Source organism: Podarcis bocagei (assembly GCF_964188305.1).
Source record: "Podarcis bocagei genome assembly, chromosome: 3".
NCBI classification, from domain to species: domain Eukaryota; kingdom Metazoa; phylum Chordata; class Lepidosauria; order Squamata; family Lacertidae; genus Podarcis; species Podarcis bocagei.
In genome coordinates this window covers 64910845-64931148 of record NC_138127.1, presented here as the reverse complement: position 1 = coordinate 64931148, position 20304 = coordinate 64910845, and the positions used below count along the sequence as shown (strand labels likewise).

Below are 20304 nucleotides of genomic sequence, written 5' to 3'. Positions count from 1 at the left end.
CATTCGCTTGCAGAGCTAGTAGCCAGGGCTGCTGCAACCCATAGCCATGCAAGTATTTAGGAGGCAGAGATGCAAGAGGGCATCAGAGGAGGGAGGGAAGGAAAGAGGGACAGAGGCCAGTGTTGCCCGCAGCACCCCTGACTATCATTCAAGGCACCCCAGTGTGCCATGAAACATTGGTTGAAAACCACTGCCTTATGACATTGGGTAGGGCAAGGTGGAAGATCTTCTATCATTAGCAGTCAGTGCAACAGTGCTGCTGCTGCTGCTGCTGCTTCATACTGGAAGGCAGAAGTGGAGGGGCAAGGTTGGTGTGGTGCAAATGCACTGGCATAGCCAATGCAGAGGTCCACCAGTGTGTTTGCACTGCAGCACCCTTCAACTCCCATTGGTCAGCACAATGCAGCTGGAGGCTATGTTAACATCCCACCTCAGTGACTTCTACTGCTCTTTATTTTAATCCACTTGAGCACAGAAACCCAACACTTTTGCTATGCATCAAATTGAAGAATGAAACAAATCTTTGCTAGCATAGAGTCAGGCTAGCAATGATCATCCTCAGCCTAGGCTAAGGATAACCAAATTGTTCCATTCCATTATTGTCCCCCAAACTGAGTTAATTCTGCATGAATTAGGAGAATAACTCTAATGTTGGAATTGCTGTGTACTGGGACTCAATGTAACTACCGTTATCAATACTGCTGCAGCACATAGGGTGGGTGAGTATGGTTTCTTGTCAATAAGAAAAAGAGTAATCAGCATAGAAATAAGAAATATCAATATGTCAAGAGGCAAAATTATTTTAAAACCTCTTATAAACCTAACCATGGTTTGAAAAAAATATATATCTATACAAAATCGGACAGGAAAAGAAAAGAAGCAGATAAAGGGGAACAGGTTGATGAATACACTGGAAGAAATGACCTATGTTAAAAGGTCCAAATAGATACAGCTTGGTTTAAAAAAAGATACACAGAGGGAGGAAAAAATGAGAATGCCACCTGATACTTCTTTCCAAGTATCTGAACATTCAGCACTGAAGGGAGAGAGAATATGTAAGGAATCTCTCTCTGCTGGGACCAAACAAGGCCTCTTGGATGTAAAAGCAGCAGCAATACCACTCAGCTAACAGATAATTTCCATTAGCTTAAAGTAGTCATAACTCTTTAGTTTCTTTCCTCTTGGCCTACAGCCACTGCAGAACAAGGACATTGCTAACTATTTGGGGTAGCTAGAAGTGATAGGATAAGGACTTCACAACAGTAATATTGATGGCTATAAGTGCACAGAAACATTTCTTTCAAAAACGATAAAGGTAAAGGTAAAGATACCCTTGCCCGTACGGGCCAGTCTTGCCAGACTCTAGGGTTGTGCGCTCATCTCACTCTATAGGCCGGGAGCCAGCGCTGTCCGCAGACACTTCCGGGTCACGTGGCCAGCGCAGCGTCATCTGGCGAGCCAGCACAGCACACGGAACGCCGTTTACCTTCCCGCTGGTAAGCGGTCCCTATTTATCTACTTGCACCCGAAGGTGCTTTTGAACTGCTAGGTTGGCAGGCGCTGGGACCGAACGACGGGAGCGCACCCTGCCACGGGGATTCGAACCGCCAACCTTTCGAACGGCAAGTCCTAGGTGCTGAGGCTTTAACCCACAGTGCCACCCGCGTCCCTTCAAAAACGATACAGTGCTTGAAACTGAGCCAAAGGTAATAGTCAGAATATCCCAAAACTTTGAGGCTTTTATCTATGAGGAGACACAAATTACCCCAACTTCTTTGTTTATTTTTAATGGAAATTGTGTTGTTATAAAGATCTGCATGATAATTAGAGGTCAGATAACAAGCCATTAAAAGCCAGAATATCATTATTATGTACAGAATTCCAATAACTGAAAAATAAGCTCATTTCCCTTGGAAGCTTTTTTAAAAGTCTATCTTCTTAAAGTTCTCCATTGTTCAGGCATGAAACTTTGCTATTTCATGCAGTAATGGAATTTCTGTTGGGGCGGGGGGAGGACTATACTGGTCTAGTCAGCTCATGATGAGAGTGGTGCTGAGTAATGGCATTCAAACTTTAAATGTATAGAACTGGATTTTCCCTACAGAGCATAATTTTTAAGCTCCTTCCGTTCTTGTGCAAAATACAAAGTAAAACATGCCTAGCTACCGTATAATGAGATGGTGTTAGAAAGCTTTCGTTTAATACATTGGGAGGAATTCAGTGTTCTAAGAAATGGTGCCCAGTTCTAAATATTATCCTGAAATACAAAATACCACTCACTCTTATAAGAACTTGCTCCATCTTTACTTGCATCAAAAATTCATTGGACGTTTCCCACATTTGCCTCATAACATCACTTCAGAAGTTACCCTCATGGGCAAGTTAAGCCATATATATATATCACTAGAAGATAAACATGTGGTCTCAGTTGAATCACTTCACATGCCATGTGGGGTCTCACATGATTGAATGCAGCTCAATCTTCAAAACAAACAAAACATAAAACCCCTGCACACAGAAAACTAGATGCCAGTAAGAAAGTTAAAAGAATCAATTCCCACTTAACTTGCCAGTTGTCAGTGTTCAAGGATTTACATTTGCTTGCTTGCTTAAGATATGGAGGAGAACTCTGGACTCCAGCTGCAGAGACAGTTTTACCACCTTATCTGCTGTTCATGTGAAGGATAGGCCTCAGAGATGCATGAAACAGGAACACACACACCACCACCACCACCCTTGAGAATTGGTCCTAGATTTGCTTCAATTTTCCAAGTATTTCTCTTAGACTAAATTCCCCTTAACATTTTGCTTTAGACAGAGCTGGGGCGGGGGGATGGGATGGGACAAAAGTTTCTCTAAGCTTTTTTGAAACATTTTTTCCCTCATCCCAGTGTGATTTGCTTCCCTCAACATTCAATAGATGCTTCCCCTAAACAGGAACTTCTAGGCTTGACCTGAAATTCCACTTCAGGTAAAATTCATACTCTGGTGTAATCTCATAAATTTGGTAGCGGTCTGAATGTAAATGATGTGAGGCTTTCAGGTTACAACACAGTTACTAAAGAGAAGGAGCATTCAAACAGGGACAACTCGAGGCTTACATTAGGAGAACGACAGCCAATCTGAGTAATGGATTGCTGTTTTTATAATACTGTTTATACCAAACCTGCCTGAAAAGAACCTGTGAGCTTCCAAGAAGTACATAATTTAGACAGGGCAGGGGGCGCTGTAGAAACTAGAAATCAGGTAGAATGTGTAGAACTATGGTTGAGAGCAGATGATACCTAGAATGCTTGGGTGTCAGTTGGGACAGAAGGAGGAAGATGGAGGACAGGGGAAGAGAAAGGATTCTCCCTCTCAAGTCTCTGACCACTTACAATAAGTTGGTGGGGGTCAGCCTGGGAGGATGCATACTGTGAGCTTAAAGCACTTTCCCCTGCACTATATAATTACATTGCAGAAGGAAGGAGAAGATACTTTTCTTCCCTTCCTACTCTCCAGAACAGTGTGCCCCCTTCTATAAAATGCTAGTTTGGGACTGGCAGTCTTCTAGCGCCAAAACAATTGGACAATGAAGGTGGGAAGGGAGATGTATCCATCGCTTCCCTTTGCTTAATCTCCCTTCCCTAGGTGAGCGGTCTGAATTGCAGTACAAAGCTCTTATTCCAGGCTGCCTAGATCCCCAGAATACTCCTGTTAAGGGTAGGGATATACTGCAACATTATGCAGCAGATTTTACTTGTATCTACAAATAATAAAACACAACTATTAAAAATTTACATAGACATCAACACTATGCTGCTACATATCCGTGGAAGAAACCTCCTGCAGCTGTGAAATATCAAAGCTCAAACAGTTCAAGGAAGAGCCTTTTGATGACTCTTCTATCTCCCCGCCTTTCACCTGTCCTTTATCATGCATTTACGCACAGGAGGTAGCAGCTTTCACTGCCAAGGTGGAGGCAAATTGCATCAGACAGAAGGAACAAAAAGAGCTTCATTAATGAAACAGAGGAAACAACTTTGCCAATGCAAAGTGTCAGCAGAAACCATCCGGTTCAGTTTCAGACTTCAGTGACCTTATGAGAACAGAGCAGGTAGAAAGGGAATATTAAAAGTTATGACTACCCTTGATTGAGAATCACCACTCCATAGAGAGAAATGGGTGAATGCATTTCACCTTGAGACTCACTTCTTGCTAACAGCCCTCTTTTCATTTCATAGTGTAATCACTCTTTCAGATAATATGGTAGGAAATGTTACAAACTGAATACACACCATAATTTTTAAGCAGGGGGGGATTCCTGTAATAGCTTCATACATACAAACCTTGTTTTGCTACCATAGAGCTCACTTGGAGCAGCAGCCAAAACCCTTTGGACTCCAGTGTGCACATAGATCTTTGCCCCTACAGTGGCTGCCTCATTCTCTTCAATGTCTGACCGACCTTCCACAGTGCAGAGCTCTGCAGGGGAGGAAGCCCTTGTGAGCACACCTGGACAATGGGACACTCTTCGACAGCAACAACAGGATTAGAGTACCTCATCCAAGTGAAATGGAGTTTGCTGCTTCCTGAGAAGTTAAGCATGCTCCATGTGTGGTCATGATTCAGGCTTGGCTGAGGCCCAATGTGCTGCAAGATTTGAGTATCCATTGACTATTGGCTTGCTGGCCTTATGAATGGCTGTGGATACCTCCTCTGATTGATTTGAGTTGTGGCAGAACTATGAAAAGTCAGCTTGGATCAGACATATCTCAACATTGAGCAGTGAAGTGGATTTTTTCTAAATGGTACCAATGATGTGAAATTTACACAGAAGGATCCCGGGAACTACAGGGCAGCCATGTGGGTGCAATCTTTTGCATTACAGCATTTGGGGTCCCAAAGGCCTAATGAATGCTTGGGTTTCAATAGTGACTGCTGAATTTATGCCTATGGCATTGGAGTGTGTTAGGGATGTGAACCCTGACAGGGCAGTAGTGCTCCCAGACTCTCTATCAGAGTGTAGACATAGAATGTAAATGTAATCTGGTGTATGAAATAAGGCTTTTGAATACTGGATTGCAGCTAATTGATCTTTTGGTTCAGTTAAGTTGGGTTCCAGCTCAAGTGGGCTTTTGGGGGGGGAACAAGGTGTCTGACCAGACAGCTAGGCAGGCTTTGGAACAGAGACACTGATCATGTGTTGCCACTGTCCTTTTCAGATGTTAAAAGTTGGGTTAAACAGACCATGCTGGCTGAATTGCAAGGGCAGTAGGAGGTGTGTCCTGTGGATTAGAATGGTGTTCTCCTTTTGTCCACCGTTGGAATTATTCTGAATGTTTAAACTGAAAGGATGTCAGAGTCAAGTTAGTTGGTTCTAAGTGGTTTGTGCAAGCTTAGGAGGATTGCCTCTGGGTATCATGGGGTAGACAAAATGATTGCTAATGTTATATTGTTTGGTTTGTGGTATATGGAACCCAGAGAGCTTCTCCTTTTATAGGTTTACTGATTTTGGGTCTTACAAATTTGTCTGTGGGGGCTGGCCTTCAGGACAAGAATTTCTGGGGCTTGGTGCTGGAGATTTAATGGCAGCTTGTGAAATATCTGAGGCTCTATGGAAGGCTTTGAGTGAAGTGTGATCATATGGTTGCTAGTAGATGACAGCATCTTGATCTTGGCATGCCATTAAATCCAGAGGAGAAGGAGGTGGTGGTCAAAATTTTGCATTGCTCCCATGAATGTTAACATTGTTTAGAAAACAAGCCATCTCTGGGGATCACACTTACTATAGTGTGTAAGAATTATTATATTCTAAATCTGGACCCAAATTGCCATAACTTGAGGATAACTGAAACATTCTACTTGCAATAGCATATTTTTGTGAAGGGTTATTCATTTGGCTGCCATCTACCATTTTGGCACTTCTGTTGCCTGCTAAAATAACAGCATAACCCAGATAAAGCTTCACTTATTAGTGTTCCAAAAATAGAAGAAATGATTTTGCTTAGATAATGCATCGTTCTTTTCCACAATATAAGTGTTGTGTCCCCACCATCTGTTTCTCCTTAGCAGTGTACTCTAATTGCTGCGGAATACTTACAGAGACAACACATATTTATAAAGACTTTGGGTTGGATGCAAAGGTTCCCTTCTGTGAATGGAAGGTGTCATTCTGTTCATTGAAGGGGTATGGATTCAGCAGAGACTTCCATGAATGGAAGTGGGGGGAAGGCAATTTGACTATTCCACCTTCCACTCCCTCGCTGCTTCCTATGCTGTCCTGGAGGATCTCCCAACCCTCTAAAGCAAACTTGAGGGTACAAGGAGAAGTGGGAGCGGAGGCAAATGCACCATTGTATGAAAGTAACTCTGTTCACAGAACTCTTGGCTCCAACTCAAGGTTTATAGATATTTGACAATGATAGCACATGCCTAATGGCAAATAATTGGGGGGGGGGGAGAGAGAGACATTGACACAATAATAATGCATCAGTGGTAGATTTTTCTCCTTTAGTTTGTTCTGCAATGCTTCCCTGATGCTGACACAATAATGTTGTTTGGAAGGGCTATAGTGCAACAAAAGTGGAACAAAAAGAAACCAGAACATTTATGGTGTAACTAACTATAGGATTTGAGTAGAAGGTTATGGGATATGCACTGATTAGAAAGGAAGTATGACTGCCCCAATAGCAACATGAATAAAAAGGATGTCTAGCATGGTCCCAGTATCTTTTGTTTTGCAACTGTATAAATCTGAGGCTTTGAATTAAAAAGGTTTTGAATGATGCAGTAATGTACTTAGAAGTTCTCTTGCTAACCTTTCTACTGCAGGAGTACTTTTTTCTGTTTTTGAAAAAAAAACCACCCTACTGTGGAGAGCTCACATAAGATGAAAATGTCTCACAATCACTAAAAATTGAAATCAACTCATGAAAAACAGGGCTGTGCATGTGAATTTGAATAAAACCCAAGGATGGAACTGAACATTTTATTGTTGAAAGTGGTTTAAAATGTTTCTTTCCCTTTCATTTGTGGAACCCCTCTTCAATGTTTTCTGAGATCAGAATCCTCTAGCCCACTGCAGATTCTTATCTGTAAAAACAGCTTCTCGAGTACCACAGTGCTGCACCTGTCAGAGAAAATCAATGGCATTCACTGACCTTTATCTCCTTTCACTGAAATAGCAGTGCAAAGATCAAGAGCTGCTACTCAGCCAACAAGAAATTGAGAAATTGCAGTTGATGGTATAAGGCTGGCTGGTCAAATTTAACTTCCAGAGTCCCCTCTAGTTATGGCCAAGAAGAATAGGGAGCAAAAACATTCAATAACATAAAAGAGTGGGTCACTTAATGTTTGATCATGAGATGAAATAATGATTTCTACATTCGATTCTAGAACAGGTATCTGAATTGAACATTAGCTCAAGGGGGGATCCCATGCAAACACTTGCAGTATTTTGCATACCTTATATAAGCTGTGGCATTAGTCTCTTGGCCATTTTCCAGGTCAGCTAAAATTAATCTATTGTCACCAGAGTGGCTTATCATTCAGGCCAAGGAGTTTGTCAACACCTACCGTTCTTCAAAAGGCAAAGCAGGTGTTATTAAAACCCCACCAACCAGTTTGATTTAAAAACAACAGAACACCACTGCCCCCATTATTTTGGCACACTGGTTTAAATCAGTGTTCCCAACTTGCAGAGTAGTTACATGCTCATAGGATTCCTCTTGCCCACCCTTACGGAGATTGCAGGACACTAAACATGTGTCATTGATTGAAGAGGATATTATTTTGGTATATGGGTGGGTTATTAATTAGTCTACTAGATGAAGGGAAATGGATATGATGCAGCAAGACCTGGGTGGGTAATTAATTGGCATTCCTTCTGTGAAATGGTTATTTTGTTGCAGGAACACTTTAGTGTTCCGATGCTCAGATCTCTCCTCTGCCCTACATTCAATTTCCCAGGCAGGCTACTTGTGGGCCTGCGGTTGTGTTGCGCAACATCTCTCGGGTCAAAGGAGCATTTGGGGGCTCGGATCCTATTTCTGCCTTGTGTTCGGTTTGTAGTATTAGACAAGACTCATCTAGTCAAGCAGTGTTCCATTTGTTTATGGAACAAGCTAAAAGCTTTAGGAAACTCACAAACAGGGCATGAGGGCAACAACACTTCACTTCAGCATTTGGTATAAAAATAGAGCAGGGGATTTATGTGATGTTTTTTATATGAGTTTGGTCTTTCCATGTTGTCGTCTTTCAGGCTCTGCTCAGTGTTTTCTAGAAAATATTCTCTGCAAATACCGTAATTTATTGACCATATTGTGTATGATCATATCATGTGGTCTGTGGCTGAACTTACTTTCTTAAGATATCCTGCCCTATGCAGTGTTTTGGAAATGGTAACACAGTTGTGTTGAACCTGAGGGCTGATGACATGTCTGGACAGTGTAGTGTGATGACTTGCAAATCCATTCAAAACCCATCAGCTTCCACCAAGTTCTGTCTTGCTGACCCGTGGGCATTGCATGTTCCATTGGTCATGGTGGCTTGGCACAGTGGATGGGACATGTTGAGCCAATACTTCTGAAGAGCACCAGCCTCCACTGATAGTCACCATTATAACTATTCTAATACTTAACAGTACAACATATATGAGTTTTCAGCTAGTATCATCAAAGCTTGAAAGCTAAGTTTTGGAAAGAAACAGAAGGTGCCAAAAAAGGACAGGATTTTTTTATATATATCTTTACTCTTTCTATCATCCACAGTTCTGACTAATAGGCAGAACAATGATTTTATGCTACTACAGTTATGCTAACAAATGTGCTAAGTATGCTACAGACTATGACCATAGGTAAGCTGGGATCTTTGTGAAGGCCTCATTACATGATGTTTCTCCAAAATGTATTTACCAATATTTCCTGGGGGGGGGCTCCTTAAAAATTCCCTGTAGCTTTGAACATGGTGGTTGCTCCCCCAGGCTAAAACAGAAAAAAGGGATGCTTCCAAATATTGAAAAATGAATCGTATTTGTAACCTAAAGGGTAAAGGTAAAGGTACCCCTGCCCGTACGGGCCAGTCGTGTCCGACTCTAGGGTTGTGCGCTTATCTCACTTAAGAGGCCGGGGGCCAGCGCTGTCCGGAGACACTTCTGGGTCATGTGGGCAGCGTGACGAAGCTGCTCTGGTGAGCCAGCACCAGCGCAGCACACAGAAACCCCGTTTACCTTCCCACTATAAAGCGGTACCTATTTATCTACTTGCACTTAGAAGTGCTTTCGAACTGCTAGGTGGGCAGGAGCTGGGACCGAAAGACGGGAGCTCACCCCGCCGCAGGGATTCGAACCGCCGACCATATGATCAGCAAGTCCTAGGCACTGAGGTTTTACCCACAGCGTCACCTGCGTCCCTTATTTGTAACCTAGACAGCATCAACTGTGCTGAATATGGTCTGCACAGCTAAATATTTCAGAAGGGGGAGAGGACAAAGGTGAAGATGCTGTGTGAGTCTATGTGCATGAGTGATCGCTTGCAGAGGCGAAAATGACATTTATATAGCTAAATGTTGTGTATATAACCAGACATATGTGAGCTCCAGAATATGCTGGTGTGCATGAGAAGTCACACTGATTTCTGCAATACCTCTAGGAGCATCTCTGTGGGGAGTGGGGAGCTAAACCCATAAAATAAACTCTAGCTATTGAATGTTTTGAAAGATACTTGTCAGGAAGCAAGGAACTCAGCTCTATAACCAGAGCAATAAATCATTTTTAAACTGTTCCTGTAATTTTATAATTCAGATGATGGATTCAATCATTTGAATCCAATGGAACTAATTCTGAATCCAATTTTGAGAGATTAAACATTTCTATTTACACATCTCTCCATAGCATGCATACCAAGAACAGAGCTCTAAAAAGGCAATAAATTCACTTAAAAAGCAATAAGATGCAGAAACATTATTGCACATACTATAGGAAAAGAAATGAAAGCTGGCAGTAAGGAAAACAAAAATAAGCAAATTATAACATTAAGGAGCAGATTGCTGAACTACATTAAGACAAATACTACTTCTATTACGGAGGCTGAATCCCCATACCCATACAGACTGCAATGAAGTCAATATGGTATAACATGCCAAAGCTCTGCAAGGATCTCATCCACATTTGCAGCTAATGTGTAACCATAGAAAACTGAATAGGGGCTCTTGCGCTCACCAGGTCTGGTTCTGAAATAACTAGTATCCAAGTATATTGACTTTATAGTGTCCAAGTCTAAGTATGTTGACTTTATCTTTTTAAAAAAAGTGTAGATAGATCATAGCACATCTCTGAGGAGCCTAAACCATCCTGTCCCTGGGCTATGCAGACACAATGGGAGTAGAGAGAGAGAGGAAGAAATACAGCTATAAAGTACAGAAAAGAGGATAAACAACAGAGTAAAACATGAAACTTTGTGGGGATCTTTTGACATTGCACTTTGATTCAGGGAGAATAACTCTGAATGTTATTCAGTCCCATACAGAGCTGACATAACCCCTAGAATATATTTACTAGGAGTATATTCTATTGTCATTGAAATATTTTATGCCTGGCATCTGTTCAGTAGATAGGATCAATAGATACACTCCTGTTATAAACCTTGCATTATCAACAAACTATCTGATCATTCTGGAGGTTTATGAAAAATTCACATTGAATTCTGAAATTGCCTGGCAGCAATTAAGGTGGTCTATGAGATATGCACATAAAATATTGTCATAGTATCTATCCTTTTAAGTAGTATCTATCCTTTAGTATAGTAGTATAGTATAGTAGTATAGTAGTATCCTTTTTATCAGGACTTCTCAAATCCTATAGTAGATTATAATACTAAATTTACAGCTCAAGGGAGCACTTTGCCTTTTTGGAAGCATCTTTTCAGATTGCTGCAAATTTACAACTGCATGACAACAGAATACTCCCGCTCAGTCAACCACATTGTTCTGCGCCTAGCAGAGAACTGGGGCAAAGCTCAACTGTTGAAAAAAATATGGCTGTGATTGAGCAATTTACAGAAAATGAGGGGTGGGAATGATATTTATACAATGTAAGTGATATTCTTTTTCAAAGACAAGAACAGGATCCAACTGCTTATCACTTAAATCCCACTTTAAGGGCTATATGAAATCCACATAGAGGCTGAGCAATTGTAGCATTATAGGTCGCCCCCCCCCCCCGTGCTTTAAAGCATCAGCTCAACTGTTAGGGGAGTATAGGGAAAGTACCATTGAAATGACTTAGCTGGGCAATGTGGACAGTTATAGAAAATACCCTTGTAAGAGTTGTGAGGGATGCTTACCAACAGGGTCTATTTCAGCTCAAAGATTAAAATCTGTGACAGGGAGGAAATTGAGGAACTGGGTTCCATTCCCATTTCAAAGTCATTCTTTGAAATCACACTTCCACAAATTTTACAGTGCCATTCTCCAGCCTAAAATGCACACTCTATGGTAAAGTGTGTAGTGGGAGGCCCCATTAGCTAAAGTGGCACCTCAGGTTAAGAACAGTTTCAGGTTAAGAACAGACCTCCAGAACGAATTAAGTTCTTAACCTGAGGTACCACTGTAAGGGGAAATTGTTGTGGAAGAGAATGTATTGTAGGCAACATCAGGCAACGTTGTTTTCTCCTTCTCTCACAATAGCTGAACTCGGAATCATGCAATCAAGCAGGATGTTGGAAGTTTCTGCCTGTGTTGTGTTATTCCTGTATTGCAAGGGGTTGGACTAGAGGACCCTCAGGGTCCCATTCAACTCTACAATTCTGTAACAGCAGAATCGGAACCCACGGTTTGTATGACCAGTTTAACCCTGATTTAATTGAGTTCCAGTTGTGCCTTAATTAGATTAGGCTGAGTTCTCAACTTCTATACTACAAGACAGGTTTAAACATTTGTTCCGTATTAAGTTTATACGTTATAAAGTAGTGTTAAACTTCACTGCAAAGGCTTGTTTTTACTTGGTATGAATGGGTGATTAAATTACTGTATAATTCAGTCATTAAACACTTAAGAGGCCCTCCTAATATCACTGATGACATTTTAATTTTCATCTGATAACTATATAAAGCATGACATCAAGTAAATATCACCTCTTTGGTTTTCCACAGAATTTCAGATCTTAAATGCAATGTTTAAATTTAACAGTTTTAGTAAAACATAATTATCAGAACAACAGATGCCTCCGGCTGATACCCACTATCACCAGAACCTCACAAGTGGTTTGACCATAAATGCTAAGATCTGTAGTGAATGACTCCCTCCCTCAATATCTTGCCTTCCTTCTGGTGTTTTACTCAGAAGTCCTTGGAATTACCTGCCTTTTTTACATTAACCAGACCAGTAATAGGTGTGGACCAGGCTTCCTCAAACTTGGCCTTCCATATGTTTTGAGACTACAGTTCCCACCATCCCTGACCACTGGTCCTGCTCGATAGGGATCATGGGAGTTGTAGGCAAAAAAACATCTGGAGGGCCGAGTTTGTGGAAGCCTGGTGTGGACTGAGTCTGAGAAAGGCCATCTAGAAATCCTCTGAAAAAGATTAATTGGCTGGCAACTTTATTCTGCCGACAATACAAAATACTCTGGTGGAGGGAACTGAGCAGACTGTCCTGTCTATGACAGGTGTGCATTTAGATGAGTGCATGAATTGGGTATTTCAGTCCAGTGTTCTTTTGTCTTAGCTATGGAACACGCCCAAGCCTGGACAATTTTATATGGACTCCACTGATATTACTCAGCTGTCAGTGCTGGCTTAACTGCTTGCAAAATCTGCTTTAAAAATACCTGAGACTATGTAACTACACCCACCCACCCACCTCACCAAATAGTCTGAAGTCATTTTAAACTTATTCATTGATTTACAAGTCTTTGTTGAATAAAAAGTGATAGCCCAGCATTTAGTTCAGCTACTTCTGTTAGATGATCACTCCACATGCTACAGCAATCGAGTCTGCATTCTCCATGTGCAGCCCCCAGAGGTTCAGAACAGGTCAAGTGGAAACCCCTTTCAACCACAATAACTAATGTTATTAATCTTCACCGAAGAGAGCTTTAGCTTTCAACCTTCAGAAAATATTAGCAAGGGAAATCTCTTTTGCCCACTTTCCATAAATGGAAACGAGCTGAGGCCAACACCCAAGCAACTCAGCTGGCTAGACCCCTGTTCAATGGGCCCATGTAGGAAACATCTACAATGCATAAGCTGTAAGGTAGGGGTGGCTAATCTGTGGCTTCCAGATGTCACTGAATCCTTAGACCTATCCATTAGCCACTACAATGCCTGGAGAGCAGCATTTATGGCTTATGTGTGTGGTACAGAAGCTGTACTACCCGGGACAGGATGGGGTTGTGCAGGGTTGTTAAGGCAGCAGAGAGCATTGTTGGCTGCCCACTCTCCACCTTAGAGCAGATTTATGCCACAAGGTGCCATAGGAAGGCACTGGACTAGTAAAAGATCCATCGCATCCTGGTCACTGTCTCTTCGAGCTCCTGCCGTCGGGACGGAGATACAGGACGATGAAGACAAGAACGAGCCGTCTTAAGAACAGCTTCTTCTCCAGAGCGATCTCGGCCCTGAATGGGAAGCCTGGACTTTGAAAGTCATCTAATCTTCCTTGCTGTATTATACTGTATTGTTTTAATTAGTGTTTTTATAGTTGTTTTGATTTTGTGTGGAGTGCCCTACCTGGGTGGATGGAGCAGCCAAGTAATTTCGTTGTCCCCGAGAGGGGGCAATGACAATAAAGATATTATTATTATTATTATTATTATTATTATTATTATTATTATTATTATTATTATTATTTCTCTACCCTGCACTTAGTTGACCTAGTATCTATTTGGAGAAGGGGGAGGATTCTTCAGCCTCTTTCCTTTCATTCCCAAGGTCAGTCTTGGGCCTTAGTCACTACTACACAATAGAAAATCTGGATTTGAATGCCTCATGTCTCTTTTAGTGTGACCAGGTGTCTTACATATTGGATCATCTGGTATCTCCAGCAGTGCCTGGGATGGTGTCCTATTTACTTGGTCATCCATTAAAATTCTAGGAAACTCGGTGCTCAAAGAAGAGGGCTCTGAAGTGGCTAGTAGGTGGTGGAGTTTCTTCATTGTTATTTTACTTAATAAAAATGGGCAACATGGAAACTCTGCTGCTGGCCTGCTGCTGCACCGCACAAATTGAAGCCTTGAATCTGCCAATGGGAAATGGCAGACCATGGTGACCCATCATTTCCACTTTCAGGGACATTGTATGGGTAAAGTAATAGCTGTCTCTCTTCATAGTGGCTGTGGGAGCTGGTGAAGTTAATGCAACATAGGCTTGGGAGACCTGATACAAATGCCTCTTCACCATGAATCTTACTCTGTGACCTTGGGCCCATCACAATTTCTTGGATTGGCCTATCTCACAGGGCTGTTGCGAGGACAAAATAGATGCTCTGAGCCCTTCGAGGTAGCATACCAACAAAATAAAGAAACAGAGATTCCAAATTCTCATTTCATTGCCCTTTTCTTAACACACAATATGTGTTGATAAGATCAGTGATATTTTTCTCACCACGAACACCTCCCTCGTTGTCTTAAGAATGGCAATGGCGCCCACCTGAGAGGTGCTGGAACTGAGTTCCAGCGAGTTTTGGCTGAAAAAGAAGCAGCTCTGGATGAGATTATCTGACAATCACACAGTGCTTTGAAAAGTTATAGTGGTTAAGAATTTAGAAGTCAACTAGAGGTAAAAAGGAAAAAAACAACAAGACTTCTGTGTCTTTGTGAACCATTATGACAATGTACATGAGACGAGTACAGTGTGCTTACCACCTTTTTATGGCTCCTGTTATTACCTATCATTTGTTCTTGTCACATTTATTTTTACACAGACTCAAATATAATTAATATCATGTCATAGTGAAATGGAACAGGCAAGATAATCATAGTAAGCAATTGACTTAACAAAATGGGTAAAGATTTGCCTAAATTCACCCTAAGTGTTTGTAGGGATTTATCCTGCCTGTCCAACTGTTTTTTGTTTTTGTTTTCTTCCTTTCACTTAATCAAGGGGTATAGTTGGAGTGTTCAAGTGTGTACTTAAGCTTGCACGCATGAGACCTATCCTCTTGGTTTCTTGTTGGCCGAATATATATCCCTATAAATTTAATCTCCAAACTTCTAGTAGCAATAGGGACTTGAGATATTACCTTTCTTCTGAACCTTCCTCTGCCACCTGCACTTCTGCATTTGATGTTGTCTTTTCTTGGCCTTTAATTGAAGTACTGGAAGCCTGGAAGGCTGGCTAATCTGTGCCTGAGATTGATGTGGCAATTGAACTTGAGTAGCATCCAATAATAAACTCTTTACACGCCAGGTCTGGGATGCTCCCACAAGATCTCACAGGAACTTGAACGTCCCCACTAGTGAGAGCATTGTGGGGCTTCTGCAGCCAGTGCAATTAGAAAGCCTTGCTTGGAAAGCAAAGCAGAAAGCTTTAAAACTCCTTTTGTGCTGGATTGTTCCAGCACAAAATAGCTTCTATGCTCACTACCTCGTTTTGCAAGCAAGGTTTTCTAATCATGCACAGACTGAGATGCTCCCATGAGATCTTGTGGGGCATGGGTAGGCAAACTAAGGCCCGGGGGCTGGATCTGGCCCAATCACCTTCTAAATCCGGCCCGCGGATGGTCCAGGAATCAGTGTGTTTTTACATGAGTAGAATGTGTCCTTTTATTTAAAAAGCATATCTGGGTTATTTGTGGGGCCTGCCTGGTGTTTTTACATGAGTAGAATGTGCCGTTTTATTTAAAATGCATCTCTGGGTTATTTGTGGGGCATAGGAATTCATTCATTCCCCCCCCCAAAAAAACCATATAGTCCGGCCCCCCACAAGGTCTGAGGACAGTGGACCGGCCCCCGACTGAAAAAGTTTGCTGACCCCTGTAATGTGGGGACTCAGGTGGCCCCATGAGATCTTGTGAGAGCACCCTGGGGCTTCTGGGTATGCATGTTTTTGCATCTACACAGAATCCTTGAAACCAAACCCTGGCATTAAGACACAATAGTATTGTATTTATTTTGAAATAAGCATTATCGGAGAAGGAAAACCTCAAATAATACTTTTGTACAAAACTGACTAGTCCTTATTGTATTTTAATAAACTCTTACATTAAGATCATAAGGCACTGCCATAACAGAAAATGTTTCCACTATTTGCAAGATCTCTGAACAGGTTAAATAACATCTTCATTTTATAGTTATTAAATTTTCTTTTCTAATAAAATGAATCACAAAGTCCTTCACACTCGGGCTATGGTATTTAAATAAAGAGAGGGGAAGAGACAAAGTGGGTTATTAAAATAAAACAGGGGTGGAATCTATTAATATAATACGAATTTCCCTTTTTATCCAAAACTCCTGGGCTACAGTTTTTGATCCATACTGTAGAGAAAGGGAACAAAATTTTATGAATGTGTGCAAACACAGATTCAGACAACTCTGTTTCTTGAAGATATTAATAAGATGGAAGACAAGGTGGTTGAAAATACTGACTGGTAAGAAACAAAACTGTGCAAAATTAATTTATAGCTTGAAATCTGTAGGATACATCAGTGAAAGAGCTTCCTTGATTCAATCATGCACAGAATCTGTAAAAAATCAAGGGGATTGAGAATGTTCTGTCAAGTCCTGACTTCTTCCTCAAAGGCAGAGTTCTCCAGGAAACCCACACTCACAAATGTTGGTTATCTTTTTGCTGTGGGGCCTGAAACTTTCTGTGCAGTATTGTAGAGACCTCAGATTACCAGAACTAGCTGTCCCTACTCCTCTCTCTGTTCAAGCAGAAATGCTGTGTCCAGAGGCAGCAGGCCTCTCGAGGTCCACAAGTGGGATGACTGCTTCTGCCAGCATGTATGCTGTTGAGGGTGGGGAGAAAGGAGGAACTACATTCTGCTGGAATGCCAGCTGATAAGGCTGGCTTATCAGGCAAAAAAGGTAGGAGGGTGGACTTTTCACACTGGTTGACAGAGGGAGAAGTTGGCCAAAAGACCTATTTGCCCAATGTGGAAATAGGCTACTGGCCCATGCAGAACACCTTGTAATTGGCCCAGGAGTGCCTGGGTACGGAGGATCCCTTCCCTCCTTCCTAGTGTAAAGGTATACTGTGGGTTTTAACCTGGGACCCTCTCTGTGTATAAAATATGAGATGTTCTACAAGACCAGACCTCTTTCTGCAGGCTGCACTTTCCTATGGTTAGGTGTTGAGACTGAGAGTGAAGAAGCAGGATAGGCAAATGCCTCGTGGTGTCTCTGTCGTGCTTGCAGTGTGGGTTTGAGTTCATTTTCTTTTGCCCCTGGCATAACTGTTTCCTCAATAGGCCGCATGCAAAGGAAGAGTGGTACCATTTTGCTCCATTGCCCATGATGGGGCTTGAACTCACATCTCCTGATACCCAATTCCAAATGCATCCAGTGTGCCTACTGTCACTGCTTTGTGAAGCTTGCAGTGGGGCACTATTAGTGCAATCACTTCTCCTCCCCTTGGGGTTCAAACCCCAGTCTCCTACTTCCCATTAGTACTTTGTCAAAACCTGTCCTCTGGTTTCTCGAAAGTTTTCTTTCCCTGCAAAAGAAGAGACTTCTGTTTTAACTTCTCATTTGCAGGGCCCCACCCCCTGGTTGCCTGCAATTCTGTAGCCTCTGAAATGCACCACTAAAATTAGGAGGTGAAAGGAAGCATGATTGTTCTCAAGGTAAGATCTCTATTGTGTTCAGTGTATGAGAAATTAGCATTCTGGAAACAGACAAATCAAGACAGTTGCTCCTCCAAGGTTTTTTTCTTTTCTTTTCTGTGAAGTGGCACTTCCTGCAAGTATTCACAAGGAAAAAGAAACATCCTTGGCCCTAAATAGCTTGTGAAGGCTTAACAAAAATTGGCAGCATTTTTATTGACTGGTTTCCTTCGGTAAAGCTTTGTGAGAGTCTGAACTCTGCGAATTTGCCTTTGTACTTTTACCTTTATGCAATTTATTTTCAGAAGCCTGGAATTACTTTTGTCATGAAAGGCGTTGTTCAGTCATCATAAAAATACTTGAACCAAGTTTGATCAAAAGCTGTGTTTTCACACACCATTATTATGATTGCAGCATACAGTGAAAATTGATCTGCACTGCACGGGCTCTTACTTTTTATTTAATTGAAAGGAGAAACAAACATCAATAAAATAAAATGGAAGTGGGGTTGCCCACCTCCATATTTAATGTTTTCAACAAACTGTGACCATTTACTACTGAGATAAGCAAAGGACAAATATTAAAAATAAAGCAATATAATAATACTTTTAAACCACAGACTTGCACAGAACCCTTTATCCATTTCAGAAGGCCCCACTCTGGGTGTCATTTATTATGCTTATCTTGTCAACTAGCAATCATACGCACACTTCCCTGGGAATAAGTGAACTGAGTGAGACTTACTTCTGTGTAGACCTGCATAGGGTGGTGCTGTAGGTCTGTCTTAGGGCAGAAGGTAGAATGACACCTTTTACCTCATGGGGAGTTAGGAACAATTAAAGTGAATTCTGATTTTCCCCATATTGGAGTAGCAAGTGGTAGATGAGCAGATGAAAAAGACTGTTATATTTATTGAATCACAGCACTAGATAGCTTAGTCATAGAACATAAGAATCTTTATCTCAGGGTTGTGGGTTCAAGCCCCATGTTGGCCAAAAGTTCCTGCATTGCCAACTAGTTGATCCTTGTGGTCCCTTACAACTCTACAATTCTATGAGTTTTTCATACTCTTTGGCTGTGACTGTTTTTCAAAGCCTATAAAATAATTACGACATTTTCTCATGATTCTATAAAGAATCAAAACATTTACTCTCATTATTATTTTTAAACCTTATGAACTATATATTTTATTTCCTCCTTCATTTAGAAAAATTGGGATTCTTAAACTAATTTACTAAGTGTACACACAAAGATTAGTCACAAATACTTCAACTCAGCAGTTAATTCCACTGCAGCAAATGCAATGCTTTTCAATTATTTTTTCCTGTTTCTTTGATCTGTCCTTTAAAGCCTGAAAGAACCAGGGGAGAATAAATAAAATGTCAGAGTTAGAGCTGCACTATAATGTTCTGCAATTATATTATTTGAACCACAGTGTGGCCTCTGCTCATTCTGAGCTCTGCCCATAAGGCACCAAAACCCTCACCATTTGTAATGCTTGCCAAACATACTCTAATGCTAAAATGATTAGATTTTTAGTACCTGAAGGCAAATATGAATGAGGAGGTGGTTTTCTTTCATGCCATCTTTCACTTGTGTAACTTAAGAGTAAAGCATTTTCACATGTGAGGCTTAGAAGGCTGCTTAGACTTAAATCAGCCTGAAACACAAATGCAAAACCAATATTGGCTATAATGCACATTTGTTTTCCTTTCTACATTCTATCCCACGTTATCAAATAGCACAAATAATGATCTCTCCAAGGGAAAGTGCTGGTGCAGGGGATGCATGCTACAAATGTCTCCCATCTCTCTCTCTCAAAACATTGCAATAAATACTGTAACTTGCTTTAATTGTCTTGCTGGAAAAAGTAACTAAATAGCTGATAGTCTTTAGGGGCCAAAGGAGAAACGACAACTTCACACCTGTTTGCTCTGACTTTATTTCATTTGTTAATAAGGAACGTGACCAAGGACCCACCTTGGCATATGAACAGGTATTGCTGATACAGTGAGTAAGGGAATTTGAATACTTAAATTACGTTCCCTTGGTATAACAGCAGCTATGTTTTGTAACCCTGTCTTGTTGGCCATTATGTCTGTGTTATAAATAGTTCCAGTTCTTACCACCCACACATTCACACAGTGGCGGAGGGTGGTCCACCCTGGGTGCCATCTCTGAGGGGGGGGGGTGACAAGAAGGCACCCTGCAGCAGCCACGAGTGGAGGACCATGCCGCCGCCACTGCAGCCATGAGCAGAGGATCGTATGCCGCGCATGCGCCCCCGGGAAGTTTGCTCCGCCCCTCGACACCCCGCCCCGGGTGCCAGAGAGCCTTCCTTCGCCCCTGCATTCACATACCTGTAGTTTATTTATTTTGTTTTATTTTGTGTCTGTATTTGTTCAAGAGTGATTTATTCCTATATATGGATTATGTATATTATCATCACACCCTGTTTGTTCTACTATTATTATTATTATTTTATTAGAGTCCTGTCTTGCTATTAACACAGTGTAAGAGAGTAGTGTCTCTCGCACTGGGTAAGCACTCACTCTCACATGCATG

The 20304-nt window shown here is 41.5% G+C and overlaps 2 protein-coding genes across 7 annotated transcripts in view; one reads left to right on the top strand and one right to left on the bottom strand.

The window, feature by feature from the left end:
- CHRM3 (cholinergic receptor muscarinic 3) overlaps positions 1-20304 on the bottom strand; it is a 228594-nt gene that overhangs the window by 15127 nt on the left and 193163 nt on the right. Inside the window, exon 1 of one of the 5 annotated variants that reach the window (XM_081188106.1) lies at positions 2567-2646. The exons of the other annotated variants lie outside the window; for them this stretch is intronic. The gene's annotated coding sequence lies outside the window, so the exon portion shown is untranslated. Of the gene's footprint in view, positions 1-2566; positions 2647-20304 lie in introns of those variants that run through there. 5 annotated transcript variants of the gene reach the window in all.
- The window catches only part of LOC308583816 (uncharacterized protein), an 81638-nt gene that overhangs the window by 37610 nt on the left and 23724 nt on the right, over positions 1-20304 (top strand). Inside the window, exon 3 of one of the 2 annotated variants that reach the window (XR_014006416.1) lies at positions 17672-17760. The exons of the other annotated variant lie outside the window; for it this stretch is intronic. The gene's annotated coding sequence lies outside the window, so the exon portion shown is untranslated. The remainder of the gene's footprint in view (positions 1-17671; positions 17761-20304) is intronic. 2 annotated transcript variants of the gene reach the window in all.